Source organism: Saccostrea cucullata, unplaced genomic scaffold, assembly GCF_032062105.1.
Source record: "Saccostrea cucullata isolate Sc308-1 unplaced genomic scaffold, CSIRO_AGI_Scuc_v1 ctg3800, whole genome shotgun sequence".
Classification (NCBI taxonomy): Eukaryota; Metazoa; Mollusca; class Bivalvia; order Ostreida; family Ostreidae; genus Saccostrea; species Saccostrea cuccullata.
The window spans coordinates 63,306-69,660 of NW_026934016.1; the positions used below are offsets into that span (position 1 = coordinate 63,306).

At 33.8% G+C, this 6,355-nt stretch overlaps 1 pseudogene; it reads right to left on the reverse strand.

Moving 5' to 3' along the window:
- Positions 1-1,479: 1,479 nt before the first annotated feature.
- On the reverse strand, positions 1,480-2,718 carry LOC134239814 (prostaglandin E2 receptor EP4 subtype-like; annotated as a pseudogene).
- Positions 2,719-6,355: the final 3,637 nt, after the last annotated feature.

Here is a 6,355-nt window from a genome sequence, read left to right on the forward strand (position 1 = left end):
AGGTCATTGTATCGATCAAAAAACTTCCGAAAGGATGACTTTAAACGGTAATGCTGATATTGTTTATACGTAGAGCATAAACTCCGTATGCAGGTGATGACTTCAGGTATATTGCTACATAAGTAAAGGGAAGTTGAGGATAGAAAAGTTCAAGTCATCATTGTTAAAATAAAATTAACGTTCCTTTTTTAAGTAAAATATCCAAATATGAAACAGATGTGTCATAATCTGTTATATAACCCTGCATTTCTTTTCCCCTTTCAGTATCTTTTAGCCTCTGTATCTCTCCGCCTGAAAAAGGTCGAGGAACAAAATATCATCGACGACGAGATTGAATATACATGTAAAATTTAATTTTGTTTGTAATCTAGCCTCTCATTGGTTGATTTCCTAAAAGGAACGCAAATTATTCTGTATAATATGGTTTGGTATGGGCGACACACCCCCTTGACAACCAGATGAATCATCTGTATCCAGGAATCCCCTCATATTCCAGTCCTAGGGATTCATGGAAAATTAGAGATTTAATAAATGTACTTTTAACTTCAAACAGTAGCCTGATCTTTCCTCATGTAAACAAACATCATGACTACTAGGTCTATGTATCAGTTATTACCTCCCCTCGCTTCCCATCACTTCCATTACTACGGGTGTATTATTGAGCGGCAAATTTGAACTTTGAAAACTTGAAAATTTTACATCCACAGTTGTTTAATTATTTTTAAATTAAATTATAAGGAATGATTTTAGTTCTTTGCCAAATTATCAAGTATAACCTGGTTTGGGTCAGTTAACACTTTTTTTCATAATCCGCTTAGCGATCACTAAACATCACACGCTATAATACAACCAAAACTACACATTGTACACTATAATACAAATAAAACTACACATCGTATATTATAATAAATATCGAACTATATATTGTATACAACAATGCATATAAATCTACAAACTGTACACTAAATTTCATATAAAAAGCTACACATCTTGTGTATGTATTTAAATATAAAGCAGATTCTTTGGTCAGTATGAAGACATTGTCAGAAAATGCATTTGTTATAGTTCATTTTTGGTATACCTGGGAATCTTTCTTGTGTCCTCTTTACAGATTTGTATTTATTTTTAGGTCGTACCACCGTTTTGCTATTCTCGCCTTTTTATTTTAAATGAATATGACAATTCGACTTTAAAAATCAAATTTGAAACTTTTTACTTTCCATGACAATTTGCAAGCATACTTTCCATGGCAATTTGCAAGCATACATCATATTAAACACACATAAATGAACAACGAAAATTGCGTACTAGCAACTAATTACTTAAGCTCTCTTGTGCTCTCAAAAGAAATGGCATAATCAATGTTTTAGTTACCTAAATTTTAAGAATATTAATTTCTCTTAGCTTATTATTTTGTTAGTACTAATAACTGAAATTTTATTAAACAAAAGCCTTGCCTCTCTCTCTCTCTCTCTCTCTCTCTCTCTCTCTCTCTCTCTCTCTTATATACGCATACACACTAACTTTACTAATATTCCTATGTTGAAGTTACTGTAAAACTATTAGGCTCGTTTGGGGTTTCTGAGTTTTGCCATTCAAGTTCATTTTTTCTTGAATTGCAAATGGTGCACGTGAGCTTTTTATATAATCCTCGGACGAAGTTGATGGTCTCTTCTCGGAAGATTATATAAATCCATGGGTCTATGATTGAATTAGTTGTTGCCATTTCTATGTTAAGCAATTCAAACCTCGGTGTGCCCTTAAAAGTTCCAGAAAGATGACCAAGCATATTTATCTACAAATAATAAAAAATAAATGGTTTTTTTCCTTGACATTTCCCTTATTCTAAGTAACAAATGCAATTCATGATAATGAATCATACGGAATTCTTACCAGTATTGGCAGACTACATATGCTGTAAAGCAACACCACAGAGAAAAGGAAAAGAATAATACGAGTTCCGCGTGTGTTTACAATGGATTTGGAAGACTTTGTCACCTTGCTTTTGAGGATTACTACAATAAGGCTTACATTAGTTACAAAGGTAGTAATCAGTACAAGAAGTCCCACCGAAACATACAGGTAGGAAAATCCTCGATCTGTTGCCTCCTGGGACTCAAAGTTCACGAAACACCACGAATCCGGATAAAATCTTTTACTGGGTCTTCCCGCCATCAGATGACCAGACGATAGGAAAGCAGATACCACCCAAATACATAATAATATTACGATGCTTCGAGCTTCTTTTGTCAAAGACTGAACTTGTATGGAATTATCAGAGCCAGGAATCGTTCCAGGGACATTGTGCATACGATCATTGCAGAGGCCATTATTGTAAACATTTGAATGACAGCCATATAATCACATACAGTCTGCGAATAGCTGTACTCGAAGTTTGTTGCGTATCTAACGATAGCAAAAGGTAGCGCCAACATCACACCGAAGCCATCTGTCACAGCAAGTCCACACACAAAGCGATAAAATGGCCGCCACTGATGCTGTTTCACAGAGCAACACACTATGATGACGGCAATACCATTGCCAGCAACTCCTAGAAGAAAAAGTAACACGGGAGGCACAATGGAAGGTGACTCAACAAGATTTGATGATGAATTGGAATGTTCAACTGACGAGGAATTGGAGCGATTAATATTGAGACCTGGAGTAGATGCCATCTTGTCTTTTTTGTAAAGGAAGCTGAAGATTAGTCTAATCCCATATACACGGTAGTAGATATCAAGGAAGTAGTTTCATTTTATGTTTAAGTAAATATAGAGATAATGTCCTGGTTATATGCATTATCTATGTTTTATGTTCATAAATTTTAAAAAAATACACATTTGAAATAATATGGGAAAAATTAATTTCCATATACTTACACATGTTACAGGTGCAACAAAACACATAAGACGAATCCTACAATAACAACCTACATAAGCTGCAGAAATATTTTGAGAAATTTTAATGCCTGTTTTATTTATCTTTTTTTACTTTTGAACAACACTTAAATCATTTCTCATTACTCATTCTACACATTGAGAACAAATATCAGTGTTGTAATGTTTTAAAATGAATATCTCATTCACCAAGGATCTTTTCCATTTAGAATGACATGAAATTTCACTTCAATCCTATTTAATAAAGAGTAACAGCATACCGGTTTTAAAAGATGAATCTGTTGCAATGAAATCTGCTAATTTACACCCCAAAAACCTTTCTATTCTGACTGGGAAATAAGAAGTAAAACTGACAGACAGACAATCTTGCGTCGCGGGATCGAATCTTACTTCGGGACATTGAGACCGGCCCTTAGAATGAGACCACACAATTTGAGGCCCCCTGTTGCATTAGAAGCCAAATACAAATCTACATTTTCAGCTCTCCGCCTTCAAGTGGTATTGTCTTAATATGAGTGAAAAATTCCGAAACATTTCAGTCATTTGAGACTGAAACACAGATCAAAACAAACAGCAGAACCGTTGCATTCACATGAAATAGCAAATTGCTCGTTGGAAAAATTTGAGTCAATTTGTGTGTGTGCAACAAAACAAATTATCTAGTCATGTGTGACTATTACTTAAATTACCCTGAAGTATGTCCACTAAAGAAGATGACAAGTACAGCGGTAATCAAAGCCATGAAGTTCATATTTGCAGGTCACGGCATTCCTCAAATCATCATCTCGGATAATGGACCTCAGTTCACCTCGGAAGAATTTCGAAAATTTGGAGAACACAAAACACTAACTTCCAGCACAAAACCAGTCCTAAACACCCACAGTCAAATGAATTAGCAGAGAAAACCGTGAGTATCATCAAGAATCTACTCAAGAAATCGGGAGAAGATTTTTACCTTAGTCTCCTTGCTTACCGTGCAACACCGTTATCCTGTGAAAAATCACCAGCTGAAATTCTGTACAACCGAAAACTTAGGACCGACTTGCCTATGTTGGAAGAACTTCTATGTACGTCTAACAGAGAAGATGTCATCAAACAAAGAAAAGCTAGTCAAGGGAGATAAAGTATTACTACGACAGATCAACTCATCAATTACCAAAATTAGAGGAAGGAGACGTGGTAATATTAAGCAATCCAGACGATACAGCTTGAACGGAACGGGGAGCAATTAAAAAACAAATCGATTCAAGATCATATATTAAGTCAACTGGAAATGCAGAATATCGCAGAAATCGAAAAGACATTTGAAAGACTTGCGAAAATCCGACGAATTATCAGAGCAGTGTACCAGAACTGAGTGATCATGAAGTAGAAGTGACTGGAGACGAAAAATCCGAATGCGTGATGATCAAAATTGTGAAACAGTGCGTCCTAGGAGACAATGTGGCCCATCAAAAAGACTCATTCAGGAATGTTAAATAACTAGACACTTTTGCATGCATAGATTATATCTAGCCATCTATCAGTCTAGTCAAGGGCATTTCCAATAAGTGTTCAGAAATTTAGACCAGTAGTGGAAAAATTATCTCATTAATGCTATGTGATGTTAATTGACTTCAATGGTTTTATATAATCAAGTATTCTCTTTCTTTAAGTAATTGAATGAATTACATTATTTTTTTAAGGCGGGAGATGTTACATTAAGTACGACTTATCTTAAATATTATTGGAACTCTTTTGTTAAAGTTAGTTTTAGTTGTTAATAAATGGAATAAAAAGCGTATGGTGTTTTCCCTCAAACAAAATACAAAACAGGAAGGGTTCCTACTTCCTATTGTATTTGAATATTGACGACTAGAACCACTGAAAAGGTACTTACTTTCTGTTATATTTGACCATATTGGCATCAGCAATGTCCGACAAGGGAAGATTAAACAATGAAAACTAACATTGGCAAAACAGCTGAAAAATATAGGGGTATTAATCTTACTTTGCTATCAATTTGCTATCAATTTTGTATAGATCTATTGATTATCTTGTTACTAAGGTACCAATAAATATTCAAAGTATAGAATAAAAGAGATCTATCATTAACAGTACATGGAATACGCATTAAACATCTGTACTTTTTTCTACTGAACCCAGTTGCGGTTAAAATATCTAATCTCTACTTTAATTGCTTACATATAAAGATACACTTGGATGTCGACACTGTTCAAAGATACTGGGAATGACCTTGACAAAATTTTCAAAGTAAGAAAAGAAGTTGTAATGCTGTGAGCAACAGTTGCCTTCTTTTCCGAAATTATTTGTATTTGTAGACAAAATAATTTCTCATTTAAAATATTCTTAAATAATTTTGTAAAAACACATGGATTTTATTTCGAATTTTGGAAAAGTGTCCATAGAAGTACAATTTATTTTCTTGCTATTACATTTTTATCCAGGTCATTCCAAGTACATATATCTCCGTTGCAAAGGTCCCAGTGCATCTGTAAACAAATTACGCTTGTAATTGAGGATCAAAAAATGAATCGAGAGGTATGAACTTAGTCAATTCAAGAAAACCTATGACTTGCTATTTTATAGCGCTTGTAATATTATACGATTTAAATGTTTTTGGTTTTTTTTAATAGGACAAAAAAACGTCACCCATCCATGAGGAGGAAGCCTATGAGAATCCAGGGATGGCCGTTCCCAATAACATAGTACATAACAAGACCTTCCGAGATTTTCCATATGAAGTTTGCGAGGATCACTTTCTTGTAGGAGAAATGACGTAGAATTGGAGCTATTGATATCACAAGAATCTGTAAATATAAAAACCAGAAGTCTCTGTTGAGACTGTAGCTCTACTGGTTGATACTTATAACAAAGGAAGAGAAAATTAGCAGTTTGGACTTGAAACTTTACAACACCAATAAATAGAAAAATGATCCTTGATTTTTTGTGGCAATGTTGCAATAAGACTTCAACTGTAGGCGTACACGTAGCTTTTAATAATTTTTAAAAAGAATTTTCAATTTTAGCTACCATGGCAATATCATTTTTCAAAATAGATTAATTAAGAAATGTTTTTAAGTTTTGTTTGAGTTATTGGTGTGTGAATCATTCTCTATATCTTAAAGCATCAAAAATATACTGAATAATTGAATTTCCATAGCCTCATTGTGACGTCACATTAGCGCACGTTTCTCCGTGTATATTTCTACGCGTGAGTATACACGAAAATGGTATTCAAATCAATTTCAATGTTAGCTTACTAGAAAACACAGCAGATGTAAATATAAAACAATAAAGACAATAATGTTTCTTAGTAAAGTCTATCTGCATGCCACATTATATCATAATCAAATTAAAACTGTATTTGAAATAGCATTTTTCAATTATTTTACAGAAATTTTTTATTTGTAGTTACCACATAAACACCATTCATTGAAATCTAAAATTGATGAATA